Source organism: Phyllostomus discolor, chromosome 10 (genome assembly GCF_004126475.2).
Source record: "Phyllostomus discolor isolate MPI-MPIP mPhyDis1 chromosome 10, mPhyDis1.pri.v3, whole genome shotgun sequence".
NCBI lineage: Eukaryota > Metazoa > Chordata > Mammalia > Chiroptera > Phyllostomidae > Phyllostomus > Phyllostomus discolor.
In genome coordinates, this window is record NC_040912.2 from 8,955,735 (window position 1) to 8,982,741 (window position 27,007).

Here is a 27,007-nt window from a genome sequence, read left to right on the forward strand (position 1 = left end):
AATTTTCTATATACTTCCCAAATGCTTGCAACTTCCCCTAAGCAAATGAGACAAGATCTTAGGTATTAAGTAGTAAAAGAAAATACTGTGCTAGGCGATCCCTGAGGCAGCTCCAAAGATCCCCTCCTCCTGGTACTCACACTCAATTGCCATCCCCTCCCCTTGGGTGTGGGCTGGACCTTGTGGCTCTTGGCTAATGAACAGAATAAGGCAAAAGGGTGGCGTATCACTTCTGAGATTAGACTCCATAAAGACTGACCTTTGACTCACCAGTTCTTGTTTCTCTCTCTTGTGCTCTCTTTTATCTATCTATCTATCCCCTTCTCTCTCTGACCTCCCTCTGGGAAAAGCCAAGAGCCAATGACAATGAACTGATGCCTCTGGCCAACATCCAGGAAGCAACGGAGGCCTGACAATAGACAGCGAGTGAACTTGGAAGAGATCTGAGTGAAGTTTTGAGAAGACCACAGCTCTGTGACACACAGCTTGGTGACATACTCTGAGCCGTTCTGGATTCCCAATGGACAGAAACTACAATAGAGTAAACACTCATTGTTTGAAGCTGATTAGTTTTGGGGTAGTTGGTATACAGCAATTGATAATACAACTATTATAAGAAAAAAGAGGCTAAACACATAACATCGCTAGAGACCTTTTGAAACATCATGATTTCAACAAGGAGTCCATTCCTCTTATTTTGGGAACGTATCAGTTTGGTTGGAAAGGAAGGTCCATTTGGAAATAATCACTAAAAATTAAGAAACCCTAAGCTACCATCCTGCAAGAAAACATGTCTATTAACTGGCAATTAAACCAACAAGCATTTCTAAGACACCTACGATTTGTGCGGCGATGTTTTAGATGGCGGAATGAAAACAACATAATTAAAAGAGAGCCCTGCCATTTATGGAACTGGAGTCCATCGATGCATGAACTGCTCTCCGCGATTACGCGAGGCTGCTTCAAAGCCGTTTTCATCCTTCCAGGCCATCTGGATACCTCCCATGGAAACTCCAAATGGACAACACAGCTTCTAAGATTTGGTTAGCTTACTTCTAGAAATTAGTTTATATAATAGGAGGAGATGCAATTAGAACACCCACATCTGGCCATGTCTGTGTAAGACGGCATAAGGTGGAGGCAGGGGAGTCCACTTGCAAACTTCTCTTTAAAATAACCGTGAAAACACACCAATAGGAGAGTAGCTGCAACAATCATTAAGTAGCAAATATTTATAGAGCACCTACTGTGTGCTGAGGCTGTGTTGTGTGCAGAGGTGAATAAACTAGACACAGACTTTGCCTTCACTATGTTTGTCCTACAGTGGAAAACGTATGAATAAATTCTAATTGATATCACGATGTATGCTGTTGCATTGGGTTGGCCATAAAGTTCATTTAGCATTTTTCTGTACAATGGTTCTCATAGTGCTTAGTTGTCTTTAACTTCATTCAAAACAATTTTGTTAGATTGTATTATGACAGCTGTATCAGCATGCATTTAAAAAAAAACTTAACAAAATTGGTGAATGTTTGTGCAGCCATTTTAATATTGAAGATGGGAGAAAATACGTAACATTTTGGGCATATTATGCTTTATTATTTCAAGAAAGGTAAAAAGGTAGCTGACACACAGAAACATATTTGTGCAGTGTACGGAGAAGGTGCTGTGACTGATCTAATGTGTCAAAAGTGGTTTGTGAATTTCTTGTTCTATTGACATTTTGGCCAAATAATCCTTTGATGTGGACTGTCTTACACATTGGAAGATGTTTAGCAGCACCCCTGGCCTCTACCCTCTAGAAGACAATAGCAGGAGATCGCCAACATACTCAAAATATCCAAATCAGTGAAGTTATCGGTGAAAATGAAAAATGTGTCTTTTATCTTATGGAAAAAAACTAAACAGATCTTTTTGCCAACCCAATGTAAGGGCAAATACAGCATGCAGGGACCACTCCACTGAGGAAGCTTAGTTTCAGCTGCGACCTGAAGGGGGCAGGGAAACGAATCTTCCCGTGGAGGCGGCAGCATTCCCAAGGCCTCGGGGAGGGACAGAGCCTAATCCTCAAGGGACAGACGGAAGACCAGGGAAGCTGGAGTGCTGGGAAGCTGGAGGTAAGGGGTGGCTGGAGGGGAGGCTGGATGGAGACCTGTCACCAGTCAAGAATTTCGTGTTTCATCTGAAATGCAACAGAAAGCCTTGCAGGGGTGTCCAACCTTTTGGCGTCTCTGGGCCACAGTGGAAGAAGTGTCGTCTTGGGCCACATATTAAATACACAAACACTAAGGAAAACTGATGAGCAAGAAACGATTTTAAGTAAGCTTGTGATTTTGTGTTGGGCCGCATTCATAGCCATCCTGGGCTGCATGCAGTCCACAGGCCACACGTTGGACATCCCTGTGAGAGGATGTGGGGGTGGGGGAGCCTGGACTGGCTAATATAAGTCGCTTCCACTACCATGTGTTTGGAGGGTGGGAGGCACGGCAGTCGTGGCCTGGGCTGACTCCGCATTACGCCCACGACTGTCTCTTGTGCCCGCACTTTCTAGATCTACTCTTTAGTCCCGTCATGTCCGCTCTGGTCCCTGCCTTCCACGTCCTGAGAGGATTTACCGACTTCATCTTCTTTTTTTTTTAATTTTATTTATTTATTTTTAGAGAGGGAAGGGAGGGAGATAGAGAGAGAGAAACATCAATGTGTGGTTGCTGGGGGTCACGGCCTGCAACCCAGGCATGTACCCTGGCTGGGGATCGAACCTGAGACACTTTGGTTTGCAACCTGCACTCAATCCACTGAGCTACGCCAGCCGGGGCTCTGACTTCATCTTCTAATGGGCTAATTCAATTCCTCTGCAGTGCCCGATTCTCTGGTTGTGCTATTGTAGTTTAAAACTTTGCCATTGTGCTTTTACTCATCGTCACACAGACTTCTCAAAGTGCAACACTGAGTTTTCTTCAAGTCTGTTTTTATCTTGTTCCATGTGTGCAAGATAGCTTTTATCTTTTGAAAACAATTTCATTGTTTTTTTTTCCTTATTTATAAAATGCAGGACAACTTTACAAGAAGAAAAAAACTAGAAAAGACAGATAAGCAAAATGAAGAAAATGGAAAATATAGTTCTAACGGCGTACTTCAAAGATGGTAAGTGCATGCCCATAGGATGGTAGTTTGTACCCTTTCATTTCACTTAAAAGGCATCACAAAAATCTCTCCATGTGAGCGTTTATCTCTCACACACTTCCCTTGGGAATGACATGTGGACATCTATGCTGTCGTTTCAAGCAGCACCTCCTTTTCCTAGTGACCCCTACCTAAAATGCTGTCATTTCCATGGTCACCTTCGGCACTTCTTTCCTCTGATTGTACGTAATGGCCGTGACAGAGTTCCTCTGTTCTCACGTGTTCTCACAGCTTAAAGGATCGCTTACAATAAATGATGCGGGCACAAACAGTGCCTTTTGCCCAAACCATTTTCTACTTAACTCCAGACTAAGAGTTAGCTATATGTGCTTCATAGATCCATCCGGATATACTGCAGCACTTTTTTAAAATTCTCATTTGAAGACATGTTTGTTGATTTTTATAGGGGAAGAAGGAGAGAAAGAGAAATATCAGTGTGAGAGGAGAAACATTCGTAGGTTGCCTCCCGTAACAAGGCATGCAACAAGAAAGGCTGGGTGCGTCTTTGTCCCCCCTCCCTCCCCACTCTCACACCCAACCTATGACCAGGTCCCTCAGCTCTAACTCCTGGTGACGTTTTCCACTCGTCTTTACCAGTAAACCCTGCAATGGGGCTCTAATCACCCCTCGTGGGAGTTAAAGATATTCTCTCAAATGGTTTCCCTGATTCCTTTCTCTTGATCCCTCCACTTCGCTACCAAGTTGATCATTTAAAATGAATGACACCCTCATCTTGGCTGGCATAGCTCAGTAGGTTGAGTGCTGTCCTGTGAACTGAAACGTTGCTGGTTCGATTCCCAGACAGGGCACATGCCGGGGTTGAGGGCCAGGCCCCCAGATGGGGGTGTGCAAGAGACAGTCATGTGCCTCTCACACACTGATGTTTCTCTCCCTCTCTTCCCGCTCCTTTTTTTTACCTCACTCTAAAAAAAGTAAATAAATAAAATCTTTAAAATATTAAAAAAAAAATAAAATGAATGACACTCCCCTTGACACTCTCCTTAACTTAAAGGTGAAACATCAGGAAGCAGGTTTCAAATACCACCATTTCTTTTCCTTTTTCCTACAATTTCAGTCTTTCTTACTGCATATGGGGGTGCTTCACATGGCAGAGAATAGTTCTAAGCCCCAAACTGTACAGTTCCGTCTTCTTCTACTCAGAGGAACTAACTTGTTCCCCTTAGTTCCAATTAAAAAGAAATATCTTGAGAAAGATGTCGATTGGTCCATCCTGGGTCAGGTGACCATCCCGGAGTACCTAGAAAGCACAGGTGTGGCCACGGGAGACACACGTTAGGGGTGGCATCTCCAACACTGTCAGCCACACACTAGGACCAATACAGTCCCTGTAACTAGAATTCCAGAAGTCTGAATTTGCGTGAATACAAGGGAATCAAATTCCAAAAATAAAAAGAAAGATAAAAACTGACTTGGGTCGTCGAATCTAAAAGGTTCTGGGCAGGAATATTGAAACCACATTCTAGCCATATCTTAATGCCATTTTCAAACACCAAGGATAAATGACAAGTGAACCCAAAGAACAATGGACTAAATACTAGGAGATGTGGAAATGGTCACAGTTACAAGGAAACAGAAATTTTCTCTTAGAATTCTGTGCTCACACTTGCCCAAGCAAGAAGGGGAAAATATGATGTTTGTGGTGCTCAAAGACTGAAAATGGCACACCTACTATGTTCATTTTCTGGAAGCAAACTTTTAAATCCTAGAGTGATTGACTAAATGCTTGCCCCTAACAACAAAAGCAAAAATGACTCTGAATGGAGAGCTCAAGTGGGGGAAAGTAAACACACAATAATGTGCAACATAACAGCTAAATAAACACATCTACACAACTGTGGTCAAATGGTTGGTGGAGCTGTGAAGTTTAATGCAACACTTGGAGAAAAACCTTCAAGTAAAAAATGCTAAGTCAAAAGTATATTGAAATTAAAATTCTGGGCTATTAAAATAACTGGGACAAGGGCAGGTAGAAAGTAAATAAAAGCATATTAATGTTCTTCATTGTTAAAGAATGGAAAGTGCTATAAATGCTATTAAATTCTGGTTGTTCCAAGACAAAGTTCCAGTCTAATACATTTGCTCTAAAACTAAAATGAGATCAGCAAACTAGAGCCCCAGGGCTAGCTGGCTGCTTTTATAAATAAAGTTTTATTGGAACCACGGCTAGCGTCAGAGTGAGGCAAGTGAGAGGCAAGGTGTGCGGTGCAGGATTGGGTGCCTGCGTTTATGTACAATTTTGGTATGTTGCTCATCATGGACTTTTGGCATTGTTTCGATTTTTTAAATATATTTCATGAAAATAGTCTTTATCCTGATCACTGAATTTTTGGTGTCCTCTTAAATTTTACACTCAAGGTCCCCTCTACCTCCTCACTCTCGTCCTGACCTGCACGAAACTATTTGAGCAAATAAAAGAGAGCAATTTGGTTAATCTTTTAAAAAAAAACAAAGAAAAAAGAAAACTACACACACACACACACACATACACATTGAGGGAGAATTGATAAAATCAAAATATACCATATAAAAACTGATGATAAGAAAGCAGAGGAACAGAAATCTCAGAAAAAGGAAAAAATATCAAACAGAAGGAGTGTTTTTTATCTACAATATAGTTATTAGTATTTTTCTACTTGATAAGTAGTATTTATGGATATTTCTATTATTCTGATTCAAAGAAATATAGAGATATCATTTCCCAATCATTATTGCATTGAAATGTATACATCAGTGTCAGCTGGAACACAAGGACATTTATATCAAGTTTTCAAGGATTTTCCACTGTTCTTAAGGGGAAATTAGAAGTCTGCTCAGTCTTTCCTGAGCCCCGCATGATCTACTCCTAAACACTCTCCTCTTTGAGCCCCTCCTCCACGCCAGCCACAGACCCCCCGTGCCAAACTGCTCCCAAGTGGGGTGAGTCCTCCACAGAGCCAGGCCCTCCCCCGGCCCCTCCTTGACCCAGCTAACCTCGCGCAGAGTGTCGGGGAGGCTCTCCTTGGGCCCCACTCTGGAACCTGTCACCCTGTCCTGCATCTCACGGCACCTTCGTTCTTCATCCACGGCACGTCTCATACTTTGTAAACACCCAGTCTGCAGCGAGGGCAGAGGCTGTGCGTTGCTCATGGCCTTTGAACCAGAGGCCAGCACAGCATCTGCTACGTAGTACGGGCGCCACAAATTACTTGTTGAATGATTGCAATTAAGTGTTTACTACTGTTTCCCACAATTTATTTACTATTTCTATTCCAGTACCATAGGGCTTTTATTGTGGTATTTTTAGTATCTATTTATAGCTGTGAGAGTAAATGCCTCCCACTAGTTCTTTTTTTTAAAATTCTCCTGACAATTGTTATACATTTAGCACCAGCTTGTCCAGGTTCAAAGACAAGCAAACAGAAAAGACAGTTGGGACTCTTACTGTAATAACATGATATGTCTCTATTCACCTGGGAAAGATCAGCCTTTGCATTACTGTGTCTCCGTGGCCAACTAGACGCATTTTTCCCCTGCTGCGGTATCCCCCAGGGTAAATGTGCGATGTTTAATGGTTGACAAATTTTAGAGGCTTTAGTTATCTTCATGGAGAGGACCAGAAAAGTCTGGCCACGCCCCTCTACCAACACAACACTCCAGCCACCCACAAAAAAAGGGCAGAGCCACGGAGCATGGTATCAGGATACCTTCGACTCTCTTCACGCTTAGTCCTAGGAGTTCTCCGGTGAGCTCCTCCACCCACACAATTTTCCCGTCACTCACGCACCAAAGCATCCAAGCACTGGTGGCATCTTGGAACCCAGGCCCAGCCTCTAAGATCCTAAATGTACATACTAGTTAGAGGAATTCAAGCACGCTTCACCTTTACCACCTGAAGCCTTGTTTACAGAGGGGTGCAACAGGGCGAGAGTCCGGAGGCAGCTACACTTTCTTAATAGTGGAGCTTCTGAAGCTCAGTTAGCTGGGGAGCAAAGCAACACAGGAAAGCAGATGTCGAGTGGTTCCAAGTACCGTATTTTGCTGTGCATAATGCGCACCCATGTTCTTGGCCCAAACTTTCAGGAACAAAAAAATCTTTCATTTTAATGTTTAACTCAATTATTTATTTATGTATATTTAGATACTTGTTTTTTGAATTATAAAGGGATTTTAGCATTTATTTTTGAACACGGCACAAGAAATTCTATGTGACAAATAATTACAAAACACAAGAACAGATACAAAGTATTTCAGGTACTACTTATATATAATGTGCATCCTTATTTTTCCCTCAAAAATTTGGGTAAAAAAGTGCACAATACACACAGCGAAATACAGGATCCTGCTTTAGGATGCCCCCAGGAATGAGTGCAGGAGCGAGCAGAGCTTCACAGTTGTCTGCCTCGTTTGACTCTTCTGTGCATTTCACGTCCATCTCAGACAGCCAGATGTTTAATAAGATGACAGCCCCAGGCTCTGTGTCTCCTGGTTTCACTTTACATTTTTCAGGGAAGCTGCATACCACAGTGCACACTCATCTTACACAAGCGTCGGTTTCCAAAACCAGCATTCAAGGGGACAGTTGCTTATAGTCAAAGTTATCCCTAAAAATCCTTTAAACCACAATGAGATACAATCTCACACATGTCAGAATGGCTATCATCAGCAAGTGAACAAACAACAAGTGCTGGTGAGGATGTAGAGAAAGGAGAACTTTTTGCACCACTGAGGGGAATGCAGACTGCTGCAGCCACTGTGGAAAGCAGGATGAAGATACCTCAAAAAATTAAGAATGGATCTGCCTTTCAACCCAGCAATCCCACTTCTGGGAATATATCCGAAGGAACCCAAAACACTAATTTGAAAGAACATAAGCACCCCTGGCTTCATTGCAGCATTATTTACAATTGCCAAGATATGGAAGCAGCCCAAGCGTCCATGAGCAGATGAGCAGATGAGTGGATAAAACAACTATGGGACATTTATACAATGGAATACTACTCGGCCATAAAAAATAACAAAATTTTACCCTTTGTGACAGTGTGGATGGACCTCGAAAACATTATGATAAGTGAAATAAGCCAATCAGAGAAAGACAAATACCATACAATATCACTCATATGTGGAACCTAATGAACAAAATGTACCAGCAAGGAAATGGGGACAGACTCATAGATCGAGAGCAGGGTGACAGCTGAGGGGGGAGGTTGGGGGGTGAGGGGATTGAGCAAAAAGGAAAAAGGACTCATGGACATGGACAAGAGGTGGGGATTGATGAGGGGAGGGCAGGTATACAGAAACTAAATGGTAATGGGAAAAATACAATAAAGATTAAATAAAAAATGAAGAATAAAATAATAAAGTGTCCCTGAAGAACAGTATATGGATGTAATATATTACAGTAAATACAACACATTTCGCTTTTCCGCCAGTACTGAAACAGATAGCTATTTAAGTTGCACACCTAGTAAAGACTTGGCCTGTATTTGGGGGCTGTAGTGTGTGAAATATATATATCTTTTTTTTAAAAAAGGAGCATTTGCAGCATGCAGCAAGTTTAAATTTAAGTCATTTATGATAAACAGGCAGATGATGTGACTCCACTATATATCCCTTTATGTAGTTTTTAATGAAATGTATTTCCAAGTAGTTTATGGTTTCTATGGTCATTATAAATGAGGTTTTATTTTTTATTTCAATTTTTTGCTAGTTATAGTCATCAAATGGGAAAGGTATTGATTCTACAAAATTTTCTTTTGTACCCCACCGATTTAATACATTCTTTTTAACTTTATTACTAGGCATGCAAACAAGCAGAAAAATATGGCCCAAAATGAGGAGAAAATTAATCAAAAGAAATAGATTCTACGATGACCCTCATAAGCCCTGGCCAGTTGGCTCAGTTAGCTGGGAGTGTCATCCCATACACCAAAAGGTTGTGGGTTCAATTCCCAGTCAGGGCATGTAGGGGAGGCAACCAATGTTTCTCTCTCACTTTGATGTTTCTCTCTCTCTGTCTCTCCCTTCCTCTCTCTCTAAACAATCAATAAAAACATATACTCAGGTAAGGATTAAAAAAATAAATAAATATAAAATGAGCCACATGACAGAATCAGAAAATAGCATTAAAATAACTTATGGTAACTTAGTCTCTAAGTAACGAAAAGATTGAACATGTCAAGTAGAAAGATGCAAGATACAAAGACCCACACAGAACTTTTGGAGATGAAAAATGACAGTGTGTAAGATGAAAAATTCATTGGATGAAATTAATAGCCACTCAGATAATACAGAAGACTGGTGAACGTGAAGACATAGATATAGAAATTACGTAAAATGAAACACAGAGAGAAAAAGCCTAAAAGAAATGAACAGGAAATCAGTGAATGCAGCTTAAAACATCCCAGTCTTCATGCAATTGGTTGTTGGGAGAATGGGATGAGGGGTCAGGGAAAATATTTAAAGAAATATGGCTGAAAACTTTCTAAATTTGCTGAAAACTGCAAACCTGCAAATCTAATCTCAACAGACCCCAGGCACAAGACATCTGAAGAAAGCTGCATGAAGTAACATCAGATTCAAGTTGTTTAAAACCAATAAAAATGAGAAATCTAAAGAACAGCCAGAGAGGGGGGAAAAAAAACCCTACAGAACAGAGAGTAAAAACGATAAGAATGGCAAAAAATTTCTTTTCAGAAACAATACGAGCCAGAAGTCAGTACGACAACATTTTTAATGCACCGTAACAAAAGCTGTCAACCTGGAATTCTATGCCCAGCAAAAATAACCTGTCAACAGTGAAGGGAAAACAGACTTTCACAGACACACAGAAACGGAAGTCACTCATTGCCAGCACACCTGCGCTGCGAGGAATGTGAAGGGCAGCCTCGCAGGCGGAAGGAAAATGACCAATGACACTGGACTGTAATCTGGAGCCACACAAAGGAATGCACAGCACAGAAAATGGTTAATAGGAAATTAAATATAAAATAATTTTTGTTACTTGTTAAATATTTCTAAAAGAGACTTGGTTGTTTAAAACACAAATAAAAACAACGTATGTGCTCGTTATAATGTGCACGAGAAAAGTATATGACAAGAACAGCACTCGGGCCAAGAGGGGTGGGTAGATGCACGCAATTGTAAAGTTCTTAATGTGGGTATAAAGTCGTATAATATTACTTGAAGGTAATCAAGTAATATTATGATCAGTTAAGATTGTGATCGGTTAAAGGCGTATACTACAAATACTAAAGCAACCACTAAGTTACACAGAGTTACAATAAATGAGGCAATAAAGGGGATAAAATTGAATCATAAAATGTCATTAATCAAAGAAGGCAGGAAAAGGTGGAGATGAAATAAAGAACAGATGGGAAAAATATACTCTATTCTGAGGGGATCATCTGAAGTATGGAAGTCGGAAACAAGGGTGTTCATCGTGGCACTTGGACAACACAAACCATTGAAAGCAACCTACCCGGTGATAGGGAAATGGTTAGTAAAGGCACCGTGGAACACTACCAGACACTGAAACTGATGTTGCTGAAGAGCTTGCAATGATGTGAGGAAATGCTGATGGTGTAAAGCAAATTGAATTAAGGCAGAATGTCGAGTTTTATAGTGAGTATTACCTCATCTATAAAAACGACAAAAGGAAAAGGGCCCAGAAAAACCTAGACAATGTGACAATGGTGATCTTTTTTTTTCTAATTTTCTATAATAAGCTTATGGTCCTTTCATGACCTGAAAATAAAACAGTATTTAAACTCTTACATTTTGTCAGGTCCTGTTCTATGTCTATTTGTATATTATCCTGTGACTTCCCACAATGACGTGGCTTCAAAGGAATATTTCCTGAGGTGTTTTGATAAGGATATTGAGGCTCTGAGAGTATATGCCTTGGTTTGTGTATCAAATAATGCCAACCGTCCGTTGCTGGTGTCTCCTGGTTTCATTCTTTGACTTGGGTGTTATAAACCAGGTATGTCTGGTTCCGAACACCTTCGTAGGTGTTTGTTGCAGAACTAATAAGAAACGGCATGCAATTACTTTTATGTGTGTACATTTGCTTTTCAATTCCAGGGATAAAAGACATGTAAGATTAACTGATATAACTCAATCAATTATCCTGTAAAAATCTGATAGCTACACATAAGCTGAACCTGTTAAAATAGAAAACAACACATCTTCCTTCTAAGAGGTACAAAGAGCAACATGGCACCTACAAAAATCCTTCAAGTTCTTACGAGCATGACCTTCACAAAGGAGGACTGGTCTTTATTGATTAGGACCACAAATACTTCCCCTGATGGAGTTTAGGACATTGAAGAAGACTTTATGCATAGGACAGTAAAAACAAAGGCCACCGTGCTGTTTGGTCAGTCCCTATACTCGGTGGTCTTAGGACACACCAAGCCTTAGCACGCGGCTGGTGTTTTGCACACACTGGCACTCGCGTTTACTAAACACACGTACTGTATGCTCACTTGTCATCCTTAATCACAGAGTAATTTGATCTCTACAGCAACATAATTGAAACCAATGCTAAGTACTCCTACTATTTATAAAGGCAGAGACATCTAGTCTTTAGGCTATCTCTAGTACCACACTCGGAAGGATGATCTATTTTAAGATCAAATAACCTAAATGAATCTGCATTTACGGTATTTATGGCCTGCGAGCACATGGTCTTTATGTCATTGCCACTTGAATTTCTTAATATGTTGAATCCTCTGGCTAAAGAAGTCGGATGCAAAGAGGAAGCACAATATTGTGGGTTTGTTTTTGTTTTTTTGAATGCCGGTTGCCTGGAGAGCAGACACAATGCTTCCACTGCTATGAAAAAATCTGAAGCTTACAAAGATGATTTTCAAAATTAAGGGCAACTCACAGCTGAAAATCGTACCTTTGGGCAAAGGGCCAACTCGGGATGCATTTCACTCTGATTTGGAGCCATGCCCAAGTCCCCTGGTCCCATTTGCTCGCTTTCAGAGCGAACAAAAAGGAAATACTGAGAGGGTAGCTCAAAGGGGGCTGCTTGGAAGTCAGAATTTAAGGTCTTGCTAAGATGCACGTTAACACGGAGCGTTGCTCGGTGAGAACAAGAGTCGCTGGGCCAAGCAGAGCGCGGCTATGGCAGGAGCGCAGCTTGTTAGTGGAGCAGACCGGCATCCGTTCACGGCCCCTGTGAGCAGACATTGCAAAAGGGGAAATGGGAGGGGCTTAGAAGCCCACAGACGACTGGGCCTCACTCCCATGTTAGCCCGGAAACCAGGATTTGTTCAAAGAGCCCCAGAAATGGACAAGGCCCATTTCTAAAACGAATGCACAATATAATCTCCCCCGGGCACCATACTAAAGTCATTGTGTATTTCACCATACACTTAAATAGCTGCTAAAGATCAAGTTCATTGGACTTCACAGTTTTTCCCCCAAATATCTTGGTTAATACCTACTAACTACTATTTTGCAGGCTGCTCAAGTTTTCATTAGGAACATAAATTGGGGAACAAATTCAGCTTCTTGTATTTTTCAGCTTAAATAGAGCCGGAGTTTTATGGGAATGGTACAACTTTTAAAAGAACTGGCTGAAAAAAATACAAAGAAATAGAATAAAAATGATTTTGAGCTGGCCCCTGTTAAAAATTTAGCCTATTAATATCCTGCCATAAATATAAAAAGATTATATATATACACATATATATGATGTCATGTGTATAAAAGGACATAAAAGAATATTTTTGTACAAAAGTGGATCATTCTGCTGTGTGGTGAGTGTGTTTTTCTTTACTTAGCCATATACCACGGACAGCTTTCTATAAACTACTATTTTAAGTGTGCGTAAAGATATTGAGTATCCCTTTTTGAATAGGCTTTAAATGGAATGTAAGGAGCACCATTTAATGGAAGCTGCTTCTTGCTCAAGCAGGCTGCAGACATGATCTGCAATACAAGGAATCTCAATGACTATTGCTCTTGCAAAATACAGCATGGTGATTAAAAGTCTCAGGGTCTGTAATAAGCCTTTCAGGCTGTGTTAGATATAGGGAGCGGGGTGTGCTGTTTGCCCCCAGCATCCTGAATGGTTTCTGTGACACAGGAGGGTTCAACCTGTGTTGAAAGATCATAGTGAAGAGCTCAGGGCCAGAGAGTTTAGCCTTTGAAACGTCAGAGGCTCCCCGTGTCCCGATTGGGTCAGCACGTTTGGGGTGGCATTGAAGCCCAAAGAAGACAAGAATCCTAACTTGGAATAGAGCTTTGATACATTGCTATCGGTTTCCCAGAAGAGAGAACTGAGAGAAGTTTAAGAGGTGACTGGGCAGCAAAGAGTTTGTTTTCCTCTTTCCTGTTGCAATCACAGGAACACAACGGACTCTGTCATTTTTGTCTTCCTGGGATCCATTTATCTGACTTCCAGTACCCATGCCTGACTTTGTCTTTTCGGAACCATCCTTCCCTATTCTTGGCCCCCGTGGCTTGTGTGGAGACACAACCTTCGAACTCCAGGAGGGGACAAGTGACCACAGCTTTGCCCATTGCCGTATTTCAACTCCTTGGCCAGGGTTGCTCCGGAGAACCCAGGAGAGCCCTGAAACCCTGTCTCTGCTGTTGGGGAAAAGACACGGCCTCCTGTCTGGATGTTTCACCCTGGTGTAAGCCTCGGGTTGCGGGGCCCACAATGCCGGACTAGTTTGCTAGAGAAGGAAGCCAATAGGAGAAACACAGAGCTGGTAGTAGGGGGCCCTGGTGACCTCATCTGAGCGCGATCCACCTACATCTGATGATGTTTCTTTTCGTTCAGTGAGCTGATAAATTCTCCTCATTTCTTACTTTTCCATCCCTTTATTTAAAGTTCACTCATACAGAAAATATATTCCAGGTTCCCACGTGTTGGCCATACAAGGGTGAACAAGACACGGTCGGTCTTGGCCTCATAAAAGTGATCCGCGGAACAGACAACAAACAAATATGTCCACAAACATTTACCACAGTGCGAGAACCGAGGCCCATGAAGGAAAACAAGAGCAGATCACGGGATGCTGTGCACAGGGAGATGTTTCCAAAGGGGCAGTGAAGGGTCTCTCTGAACAGAGATCTCTCACCTAAACAAACAAGGAATCAAAACAAGCTCCTCCAAGTATTTGGGGAAGATTTTAGGCAGAGAGACAAAAAATTCAAACCAAAAAGGGCAAGAACACTGTCCATGGAGAGAACAAAGGCACCCATGCAGAGCGGCTCACGCAGGAGTGACCGCATTGCTTTCAGCGCCTCGCCGGCCCACCGTCATCCAACCTCACCAGAAGCGAAACCAGTTAGTGCTACCGAAAATACAGCTAGGCCTTGTGCAAAGACCACCCATCCGAGCCCTCCCCTGACTCTGTGTTATGCCTCCATCCTGCAGGAAGTGTCCTCAGCTGGTCTCGCCCACAAGGCTGGAAGGTTCTGGGGAGGCCAGGTCGAGCCCGGCCATCCTGACGCTCCTGTTGGATTGTTTCAGCGCCACCCGTTTTCGCGGCGTGCTCATCTCCCTGCTGCCAGTTTCACAACAACGTGAGTTTTCAGCCAATTTGTTTATTCGTCATTTTGTTTCCTGGCCTTTGTCGGAGCTACCTATAAAGTGTAAGAGCGGGTAATGTGTTCAGATGAGAGAAGTTTGGCAGAGTCTCGCTTGGAGTTTTGGGGGTTTTTTTTTGAGAGACAGAAAGTGTGCCTGCGGAGAGGGGATGCTGGGTGAAAAATAGTAACTAGTGGTTGGAGTGAAGAAGACACAGTGACGCATATTTTGGCACAAGGAAAAAATACCCAGTGTTTTCATATCAGCCTCACATCTTTCTTCCTAAAAGGCAAATTATAAAACTTTTAGCTCTTAACTGTTTCCTGCTGCTGAGCTCCTACAGTGGCGGCAACATCACGCCACAGAGCACCAAGCCACGGGCAGACGGGCCCCTCTCTATTAATAGGGCCACTTGCAAGTCATCCCTGGCATTTCAATTAGTAGCCACATCCTGCTCAGTTGTCTGAGTAAAGTACTTTGTGTGTGTGTGTGTGTGTGTGTGTGTGTGTGTGTGAGAGAGAGAGAGAGAGAGAGAGAGAGAATTGAGCTGAAGTATGCAGAGGAATTGATTAAGCAGATAAAATGGCCTCCTCACAACAGTGGTGTCAAAATGTTGAAATCAAAAATCTAGCCCTGACCAGTGTGGCTCAGTTGGTTGGGCATTGTCCCACAAAGCAAAAGGTCACCAGTTCGATTCCTGGTCAGGGCACATGCCTGGGTTGGAGGTACAGTCCCCAGTCAGGGTGCATATGAGAGGCAGCTGATTGATGTTTCTCTTCCTCTCTTTCTCCCTCCCTCCCCGCCTCTTCTCTAATAAATTAATAAATAAACAAAGAAATATTGAAATCTAATGCCATGTGTTTCTTTGAACACCAGAATTTTTATTCTAATTGTCAGATATTGTAAACTCGTTCTCATTCCAGGTCTTAATCTAGCAGTAAAACTTCTCCAATGTGAATAGCTTGCTCCTCAGCCAGCTAAGCCTGCAAGTCCTGGGGCTGAAAGATAGCCAAGGGCGCCGTACTCAGGGGTGGAGCACAAAGCTGCACCCTGAGATCGAGAACGAGACAAGAATGCCTGCTTTCACGCTGCGGTTCAACGCTGTTCTGGAAGTGCCAACCAAAGCTATTGGAAACATAAATGCAGACAACTGTAATTGAACAATAATAAAATAATTTTAAAAATAAAATAGGCAAAAAGAAAAAGAAGCAAAGGCATCCAAATTGAAAAGGAAGAGGTAATATTACCTCCGTGGGTGCATGGTTCTATGTGCAGAAAATTCTAAAGAATCCACGCACACACACAAAAAAAACTAGCTACTATAGCTAATCAACAAATTCAGCAGTTCCAGAGTACAAGAGCAATGCACAACAATTAATTATGTTTCTGTACACAGGCAATGAACAATCCAAACAATGAATTGGAAAAGTAATTCCATTTATAATAGAAAATAAAATAAATCTAACCAAAGAGGTGAAAGACTTGTATACTAAAAACTACAAAACATTGCTGAAAAAATTAAAGAAGACCTAAGTAAACGGAAAAATATCCCATGCTCATGGACATGAAGACTACACAGTTAAGAATTCAATAATAAACTCTTAAGAGTCACAGTTAAGAGTCCAAAATGGTTATACACGATGATGATGAAATATTACAAGCTTTCTCCTTGAGATCAGACACAAGGCAAGATGTCGGCTACCACCACTTATTTCTGTTAAGCATTGTATGAATGGCTGTCCTAGCCAGTACAATGGGGCAAGAAAAGGGTTACTGGAAAAGAAGGGTTGGAAAAGAAAAACCTTAAAAACGACATTGTACAGAGCTAGCATAATTGTGTATATGTAGGAAACTGTCCAAATGTATAAAATTCAAAAGAATATGGAGACAAATTATTAGAATTAATAAATGAACTCAGCTAGGTCACTGATTATAAGATCAACATCAAAATCAGTCATTCAAGTGCATGAATCTAATAAAACAAATGAAATAAAAATTACACAAACTACTAAAGAAACATTTTAAAAATGTGAATAAAGGAAAGAATAGAACATAATTATGAATCTAGAGATGATATTTTTAAAGTGTCTGTTCTTCCCAAATTATCAAAAAAATCCAATGCAATGCAATCCTAACCAACTCCCAAACAGAGTTTGCATTTTGGGGTATGTAGAGCTCATATGGAAATGCAATGGCCAAGAATGGCAAAGACGATTTTTAATAGGAAGCACAAAATTAAAGTACTTAAATTCCTGAATATCTGGACTTCTTGTAAAGCCACAGTAATTAAGGTAGCTTGGCATTCAGTGCAAAGACCGACAGATCAGTGCAGCTGAAGAGAGAGCGCAGAGGAGTGTGCAGCCTTCGGCGAACACGCACTGCATGACGACGGCGGACCTGCGGTGCGACGTTCGTTAGAAGGGCGGGCTTCCTCATTCACGGTGCTGCGTGAGTGGGATAGGCGGACTGAAAAAGGAAACTTTTAGTCCTACCTCATCCCATATTTTTAAAAAAATCAGCCAAAGGAGGATTCTGGATCTAAATGTGAAAGGTAAAACCATAAAACTTTTAAGAGAATATCATAAAAATATCTTGAGGTAGACAAAAATTTCTTCAAGTGGACACAAGAAACTCTAACCACCATGGAGAAGACTGGTCCATTGGAGCACTTAAGACATTACAACTTCTGATCATAAAAAGCATCATTAAGAGAGTGAAAAGGTAAGCAACAGATTGGGAGAGAGCATTTTCAATACATACAGCTGTCAAAGGACTCATGTCCAATGGCATCTATAAAACTCACAAGTATATTTTTAAAACACAGATAACCAAATAGAAAAATCAGCAAAAGTCTTGAATAGAGGACATCTAAATTGCCAATGAACATATGACAAGTAATCATACATTATTATTTATCAAGGAAATGCAAATTAAACAATGAGCTATAAGTATACAACCCTTATAATGTTTCAAATTAAAAGCACTAATAAATAAGGTATCACCAACAATATTGGAAAACAATCTAGCAGTACATATTTGCTAAAGCTGAATATATACATACACTATGACCTACACATTTCATTTCTAGATTTTAAACCCAACAGATACGTTGTGGTGTCAATGGACATGGCCATTCCCACATACCGCTGCCCCCCCCCACTTGACTGAGGGCTGAACAGAGGGCCCCTGGCCAAAAGGAATGGATATTGTTTTGGAAATCAATTGTAATCCCTTTCTTATTCCCATTGGGAGCAGCTTCTTGTCCTGGGACTGCTCCTTGACCTTTTCTTTCTGCACGCACACACTGGCGGGATGTGCTCTGACTAGTGTGCTCTGAGCTGCCTGGTGCTCTGAGTTTAAACAAAGGAAAACAATCAGCTTTTAGTTTCATGCAAGACACTAGGATCCATGAGGCCAACTTCAACCTTTCTTTTCTTGCATGATCACTTGCAATAGTTGAAGAAAATGGTACTTCTACCCAATAGATAGTGAGTCAGTGTTCACCGTGAGATTTTTCTGGAACTACAGACATTCATGGTTTTTTCAACCTAAACTGGTTTTTGAACCGCAGGGTGTGGGCAGAACTGAAGCTAGGATTATCATTTATTCCCCTTTTTTTTTAATGAAGAAGTTTGTTTTGACGCAGTCATCTTGGCCGATCAACGCCAACAACAAAACCATTGCCACATCCACACAAGTGGTCCCTGATAAGGGTACAGGAGTTGGGATTTTGCAATGCACGCTGGTTCTCAAAGTCACACTTCTTTCTAAAACAAATAGAAAACTTTACCAGGTCTGCTAGACAGGTCTGTAGAGATCCCTCCACTAAACTTCTTCAGACACCAAAGAGATTTCTGAAGGCTGTGCTGAGAACCAGAGATGGGAACCCCACACCCCATTTTCATTCCTTCAGAGATAGGAATTTTCATTCCTTCATTCGCCCCAGAGATAGTCATTCCATCTGTCTGCACCGCTCACATCCTCCCCTGCCCCTGTCTCTTGTCCAACTGCCCCTCAGGACTTGGCTAAAGGTTTCTTCTCTCTGAAGTTTTCCTTGATTCACCAAGAAACGTTTTCTGCTGTACAGACCACCATGCATAGCACTTGTCTTAATGTATCATCATGGTTTCCCTGCAAACTGTAGGTAAGTTCACCGAGGCAGGAACCAAGCCCAGGGCTCTTCAAACATTAGGTGCTTAGTACCTATTTTTTAATGAATGAATACGTCCAAATTCTAGATTGAAATAAGGAATATATACTGCATTTGGAACACAGAATGAATTCCGTCCTGGAATAATCAAACTGCACTTTCTCTCCTATCTGAGAATGCAGGCTGATTTAAAATACATGGTACAATACTTTCTATTATAATAGCCACACAGTATTTGATTGCAAACAGTTTGCTTCCCCAGTGGTGGGCCAACACTTCCCGTGTCTGTCTAGGTTCCTCATGTAGAAGTTGGTAGGATTAAGCGCAAGCACGAGTTGGCAGGAAAGCTCATCGTAGGCCGGCTTGCCAAAAAATCGGCAAAACACTTCCCCAGTTCGAATCTAAAAGGATAAGAGAAAGGTCTCTCTTTCAGCTAACCATCACCACTCTCGGTAAGTTACCAAGAGGACAAAAAGTACGAGAAAGGGTTCAAACCCCACACTCACCTGCGGGAGAGGCCTGATGGTCTGTCTGCCTTACAGGAAAGGCTGCTCCCGAGTCCCGGTCGCTCGTGGCCCAGACCAGACGGTAGCCTGGGTTTGCCATGATACCTCCAGCCTTGCGCTGGCCCCAGCTGCAGCCCATTGTGGGGAAGCTGCAAACTGGACTTAGGACGATGGCCAGGAGAAACCAGAGGTTTTTGTCAGTTGCTGGCATCTAGGGTCTGGCAGTGCCCTCCAGAGCCCCCCTGACCTGCTCTGCAGCCCCTCTTTGATCCCCAGGAAAAGAGCCACGTTAAATGTCAGAGTGTAGGGCTCCCCTCTTCCCTTGTGACCATGTTCATAGGCTCACTCTGCTGCTTCACAGAACTACACTGGCAACCCCGGGACCTTTCATTGATCCATGGGAGTACAGACGGGGACGCTGGGCTCCAGGTTCATTCATATAAAGAACAGGCATCCTCAAGTTAGCTTGCATGCGAGCTCAGAGGTACATGCGCAGTGCTCTACCTGATGACATGGTCAATGACACCTGCTCAGACGGGGAACAAAATCAGAGGCAGTTCAAAACTGTTCCTTCCCCGCGTCCTCTCTGAATTCCATCCTTTCCTTGCCAACCACTCTAGTATATTCTTTAGCCTTTGTATCTACATTCAATACGTTTGTGTAGACATCATGTAGCGTGAAAAATAAAGTAGTTGTGTGTGTGTGTATGCTTACTTATATTTCTCGTGTTGTGCTACAAATCATTTTCCATTGTTATGTCACCCCATATTTTTAAACCCATCCATTTGCTACATGTAAACTTAACCCATTAGTATTGGTGGTTATAGACCATGTTTTATTTACAAATCCTCTGGTGATCCTTCAAGCCACACAGCTGTGAACATGACCTTGGGCAGCCCGCGTGGGCTGAGTAGGCTCCCTGACTCTGAAGTCAGCCTTGTCACGGAACTGTATTCAGGGGAACACGATTTTGACAAACTAAAATATTGAAAAGCTATTTAAATGCTTTATATGCTTTCCCCTGTTAAATTTCTTTTAAGCTTTCATGCAAAGCTGCCTTTAGGAAAGTTGGGTGTTTTCAAGGCCACCTTCCTCGCTTCTGGAGGATTCTTTCCACCCTCTGTTAGTTCTCTTCTGCTTCCAGTAGCAAATGGCCTTTCCTTTCAGCCTCTTCCATTGTTCACTTTCCCCCCTGATGCCACCTCGGCCAGGAGCCAGGTAGGCAGAACAGAAGAGGGGGACACTGGCATCAACATTTTGCCTGGCTTATTTTTTTAGACGCTTTGTTCGCTTTCTCTGCAATCATGACAGCTCTGACCAGGAAATTTTCCCATCGACTACCACTGTCCTCTCTTTTGGTCCAGTGACAAGGTGTTTAGGAATGACATATGATGTGGCTAATGTGCATTTATTTACTCCTGGTGATTTTAAGTGACATGGACAGATGCCTACTTGACAGAGGATATAAGGCAATGCAACCTTCTGCAAAACTGTCCGCCACCCCTGTGCTCCTTAAGAGCAAGTATCTGTGTCTGCTGGGTCCTCGTGTGTCCTAAGCACTGAGAATAATGTGTACAGCACATGGCACAGACCTTTGATAAGAATGAATGAATGAATGAATGACTGCATGCATGCTCTCCACTGGTGCTCCCTGATCTTTATATGGTTCTTCCTCTGGAGTGTTCTCACAAACCCCAATGAAAGTTCTTATCTGGGAACATCAGCCTCCACCCCAGGCAGCACAATATACAGCAACTTCCTCAGGGCCTAAAATTGGTGGGTCAATTTTTGCCCAAGTCTCTCCACCTGGAAGGAAACCCTCTTGAGTGGAGTTCATTTTCAAATAACCTGCAGGCCTGGTGCCTGCAAAGGGCCCCATGTCTGATGCACAGGAAATACGCCCCTTACTCCTGTTTGCTTTCAGTGCACCCTCCCCTCGGCTGGCTGCTCCGCAGATGGCTCCCGCCCGCCTTTGCCTTGAGTCTTCCCAGCACACCACACCACCAGCTCCCTGTATGTCCAAGCTGCTAACTCTCTGGGCCTCTCTTAGGAGGCAGTTGTAGAAGAAAACACACCCTCCTCTCCCACACAGGGGTAGGAGACAGTGGGAACCACACCGAACTACAGCCGATGTCTCCAACATCCTACCTCCTAGCCTCCTCAGCCTCTACCCTTTTATACATTCAAGGTGGCACGAGAAATGTTCTGTACACTTAGGACATGCTCATGCTAAAAAGTTATTTATGCATGTCTGAAACTGAAAAACAATTGGGCATACTCTATTTTATTTAACAGACTCAGGTACAGCTGGTGTGGTCCTTGGGCTGAAATAAGGACTACTTATCACAAAGATAAACAATATTGCTTCTCTTTGGCCTTAGGGTTTGAAACAAAGAAAGAGCAATAATACCAAGTAAGACCATCCACAAAGCAACGTGTTAAGCCACATAGCATGCACCACTTGTGATTCATCTCATTTATGTCATTCTTTGCTGCCTTCTTTCACTTGATAGACACAGAACCAGGCTATTTTATTCATTTCCGGACTTTCATCTGCTAGAATGGATTCCTGAAGATGTGACTTCTGTCAAGTTCATGCTTTTAGGAGGAGCCATATTAAAACTTTTGCATGGTGGAAAACCCCAAGCTTCAGGATCTCCCGGGGAAGTTGTTCCCTTTGAGAACTGCTTGCTCATGTATCTGGAGCAGCTTCAAGCCTGTGACTCTTCAAGAAGTCGTGTGGTCCAGCCCGCAGGGGCCCCTTGAAGCACTTTGTGTGGGGGGGTCACGGCCCCTGTGGGACAAGAAGTTAAAGTGAGGCTTCTTAAACACATGGACCAGCTTTAAGTGACATGGGGCCTTTTTCAATGTTTCACCAGAACATCACTAAACACACACAAATATAAATGTTAATAGCACCAGTGAAAACTAGAAAAATGAGCTTATTTCCCAAATCCAGGAGAACGTGACTTTAATGCCACCAAAACCAGACTCATAAGTACCAGGCCACAAGGCACCATGTGCATTGCTTCTAAAGGAAAAAAAAACCCACCTGTTCACCTGCACAGAGGAGAAAAAACCTTGGCTTCCTCTCCACTGTGTAACACTCAGCTGAGAGACACATGAGCTTTGCCTACCAAAACTCTAGCTGGCTGGTCCTGCATTGAGCTCGTGTTATTTTTTAGGACAGCCAGATGGTAATGTCTCATTTCACCCTCCCCCACCTCACCCCTGTCTCCATCCAGAGACTGCAACTCCTCAGAAACACCTGGGCAGAACTTAGGTTGTGGGCTCCGGGCATAGTAGTGTCTACAAATAAAATATGAGGGGCCTGGGAGATGATGGAAATAGAAGCAGCAAAAACCAGGGCTATCGTTTCCCATGCGGTCCATCTGTTCCATGTGCTGGAGAGCCGGCGATGGACGTAGGAGTGGGTCCCATTTCTGTCTGAGGGAGCAGAACAAGACAGGAAATGTGTGAGGCGCTGGGCTCACCAACCTACCTACCATCTGTGACTCCAGGGAAGGGATTCAGCCTGTACAGAAGTGGTCGGAGCACAGGGGCTGCCGGCCCCTCCTGCCAGCTTCCTGTGTGAGGATGCCTCGGCCTGGGGAGTGGGGGGGATCTAGGGAAAGGGGACACCTTCTGGGAGACCCAGGAAAAGGATGCCTTCCAGACATTTTGCTCAAGGAAGCAAAATTAAAAAAATCATGAGTTGTTTGTATTTCCATAGATGTGAGATGAAATGGAAGAAAAAAGGAGGTTAGCGAGAAAACAAACCTATAAGCAATTACATAAGAAAAATGGGAGGTTTTGTGAAGGAAGAAATGCTACAGGGAACCGAAGACTTCAAAAAGGCAGATTTAAGCCCATACTTAAAGCAGAAATTGCAGGACTGGCATTGACGAAATGCATAAGTAATATGGAAGACAAACTTGATAATTCAGTATAGAATAAAGGGGAAAAAGACAAAAATGGAAATGGGGAGAGATGGACACAGAAATTCAAAGACCTAACTAAAGAGCAAAGACCTAACTGGACAACAGGGGTAAGTCAATTAAACAATGGAGGGATCAAAATGTAAGGATCGTTTCTGTAAGGGATACCATGGCAACGGTCACTGGAAGGGCATAGGTTGAGAGAAGATGCTTGAATTGCTTCACCTGCCAAGTGACTGCCCTCCAGAACAGCAAAGATGCCTCCAAATCAGGAAGGACAAAGGAATGGATGAGTGCATGACAGGACTAATAAACAAGCAAATAAACAAATAACAAAAAAACAATGGACACAAGATGTGCAAACAGAGTTCACAGAAGGGGAAGCCCCAATGACTAACAGGAGCATGAAAAGAAGTTCAAGCTCACTGAATCACAGAAATGCAACTCAAATCAAATCATGACTCTTCGCCCATCCAAACAGCAAAAATAGGAAAGTTAGCTTCTACACACAGAGCGCTGGTGAGGATGAGAAGAAAGGGTGAGATTACAGATGCCTTTCTGGGATGCCATCTGCAGGGAATAAAATATGCGAACACCGCTGGACTGATGCATCTCAGAAGGAGAGCCAGGAGACGGTGGGAGAGGACAAACAGGGAGAGAGGGGGAAGAAAGAGAAAAGGAAAGTGGACCACTGATCTGGCTGCAGAAAGTAAAGTGATGAACAGAATTAGGGGAAATTAGCCAAAGCTATTTTTATTTTCTCTTTACTTTGGATAATTTTCATTTTAATAATGTATTTTATAATATATATGTATTATGCATGAATATTATAATGCATTATACATAATTATCAAAAGAAGTTATTTTCAAGCATCTATAATCCCACCACCCGAGGTTTATAACTACTGCTAACATTTGGTATATTTCTTTTGGAACATTTTCTATGCATAAGCACTTCCCCAAATCATTAAATCTTCTTCTTCAAAAAATGATTTCATCATTTTTAAAGATTGCATAGCATTACATTAATTGAATATACCATAATAATTTCTAATGTGTTCCCATTAGAGAAAATGTATGCTATTTCCAAATTTTAAAATCACAATGAAATAATTTTACATGAATTTTGTTAGTATTTCTGATTACTTTTTTACCATGCATGCATGGGTGTGGAATGATCATGTTTAAACATTCGTAGGGATCCTTATTCCATATGACCTTATTGTCTTCAAGAACAATTATAGAAGTTCATACTTGCCCTACTGTGTGACTTCTCCTTATCCTATCACTGAACTTGTATTTTTAAAAGTTGATGCCAATTTAATAAGTGGAACATTTGTCGCATGGTTTAAATTTGCCTTTCTCATCAGTAGTAAGTTTTTCCAATTTTACACTTGCCTTCTGTTTGTCCTGACCTCCCCACAAGCCGAACGGAAGTGTCACTTGTCTCGTGGGCTCCAGCTCCCTATTCAGAACAGTCCCCTCACCCCCAAGTCCCTCTACCCTGCTCTTCTTTCTGCTTCACCATAGCAATTACCACCTCCCTGTATATTTTATTTTTTACTCAATCTTTATTGTATTTTTCCATTACCATTACCTGCCCATACACCCCGCCCTCAATTTCCCCGATGTCCTGCACATTTTCTCTCCCCCGCTACCAAACAAGCATCCGTGTCAGAGCCTGGGCCCCCACTGGGAAGAGAGCTGGTCAGTGCTGTGCAGCGCGGTGACCTGGCCAGCAGCGTGGGCCCAGTGCAGCAGCGCTGTCATGGCCCCACACCCCTTTGGCCCCGGCCCCTTCAGTGAACGTGGCAGGGCTTCCCCCTGCTACACCTGCGTCTCTGTCAGAGGGCTTCCTCCGACTGCTGAGGTCCACTCTGCCCACAGGCTCAGCAGACCAAGCTCAGTCCCTCCCCTCACCACTAGAAACAGATTCCAACTAATGACACGCTGCCCTCCAACTCCTGTTACCCTCGGGGGGCGTGGCTCTGGGGCAGGTGTGCTACACCGCGTCCCAGTGCTTCCCGGTGGGATTAGGCTCCCTCTTGCTTGCCTGTCGCATTTCCCTACTCTCCCGCCACCGTTTCCTGGGGTGACCTCCCAGCAGACTTCTTGTCATGGGATCCTTGACTCAGGGCCTGCTTCCGGAGGAATCCAAACTAACAATCCAACGTCTCCTCGGTTCCTTGTATTTTACTCAGTGATGGAGACGTTCGCTTGTGGCTTTCAGTCGTACAGATAGTTCTGTGCATTTGGGGCGACAGATCCTGGTCCCACTTGCCTAGGACCAGGGCTTGGGACATTCAGTGCTAAAACCAAGACAATTCTGGACACACTGGGATGAGATGGCCACCCTACCAGCACATCGCCTGCCTGCCTGCCTGGTGAACTTGGGCAGCCATTTTCATCCTATCGGCAGACGGCTGGAGGGAGCTCTGAGTCAGCCAAGGGTGGCTCAGTATCATTAGCATGTGGGTTAATTAACTAGAAAAGCAGAACTCTTCACCCGTTGTGCACAACAGGCATGCCCAGGCAGGAGAATGAAGGGCCTGAAAGTCGGAGTGGACCGTATGAGCAGCCGTCATGGCCTGAAGATACGTACAACTGGGCACCACTTAACAGTTATTGATTTTCCTAGCTCTGCCTAGCACAAGGACCTCATGTTTTGCTGGAAGTCCTGCAACACATCATGGGATGTGAAGAAAATTAAGATATTCATTAAACCAAGTGTCACCAAGTATAATGTTCAAGCCTTTTTCAAGGTGTGTTAAGGTTTCTTGTGCATTAGCCAGCTGATGTTCTTGCTAAGTTCCGAAATGGGCCCTCAGGCATATCCTTGCAATGGAAAAATATAAGCACAAACAGTATTTTCATAATATAGCAGCACTCTGTAACCAGGAACACCAGCCCAAATCCGACCACTAGGTTCTACCTGGGATCACCCAATTCCTCCACAAGGATACTTGGGTTGTAATGATGTATGAAAACACTTTGTCAACCATAGAGCATTGTGTGAGTTGATTAACCTATAATTCATCCATCACATACCATTGTAACAATTAAAACTATAAAATTTTATATTAATGTGCTAGAATCATTTTGATTTGGACTGTGAGCAGGGATTTTTTTTTTCTTTGTTATCATTCAGTTCCAGCCCTAGAAACATGAATGACACAGGTCAGGGAGTTAGCACAGGTTTGCCACCTGAATATATAACCAAGTAGTTGAGTTAGTGCCGCACGCTGAACCTGGGCCTGCGCATCAGGGCCGGGAGTCCTGGTGTCCTGGTGGGAAGGCTTCCCCCAGGCTGGGGTTAAAACAAAAAAGTCATTTCATTACAGTTCTTGGATTGTACTACAATCCACTACACTGCAAACGCCTCAAACTATTCCTTCCTTCTTTCAAAGGCCAGCTCTACCTTTCAGAATTTGTGTATTAGCAAATACTTTTTCTTCCTGACAATAGGCTTCCATCTTTTTGGTAATAAAAATTACACAATTTTCCATGTTTCCCTTTTTGCTTCGGTTTCCAGGAAGCCCAGAAATAAATTTGATACCTATTTCTATTCCAATTGAATTTCATTTTTAAAATTCTTTTGATTCCTAATTTTTTTAAAAATTACTTTTCTTTTAAGGCATGCCGTAAGTTTCTGGAAGATAGACTATATATACAAATA

General features: G+C 42.6%; 1 long non-coding RNA gene across 1 annotated transcript; it reads left to right on the plus strand.

Moving 5' to 3' along the window:
* Positions 1-2,328: 2,328 nt before the first annotated feature.
* On the plus strand, positions 2,329-27,007 carry LOC118496977. The gene is made up of 3 exons (XR_004899516.1): positions 2,329-2,402; positions 6,315-6,317; positions 26,992-27,007. It is a non-coding gene; the product is annotated as an uncharacterized LOC118496977 (long non-coding RNA).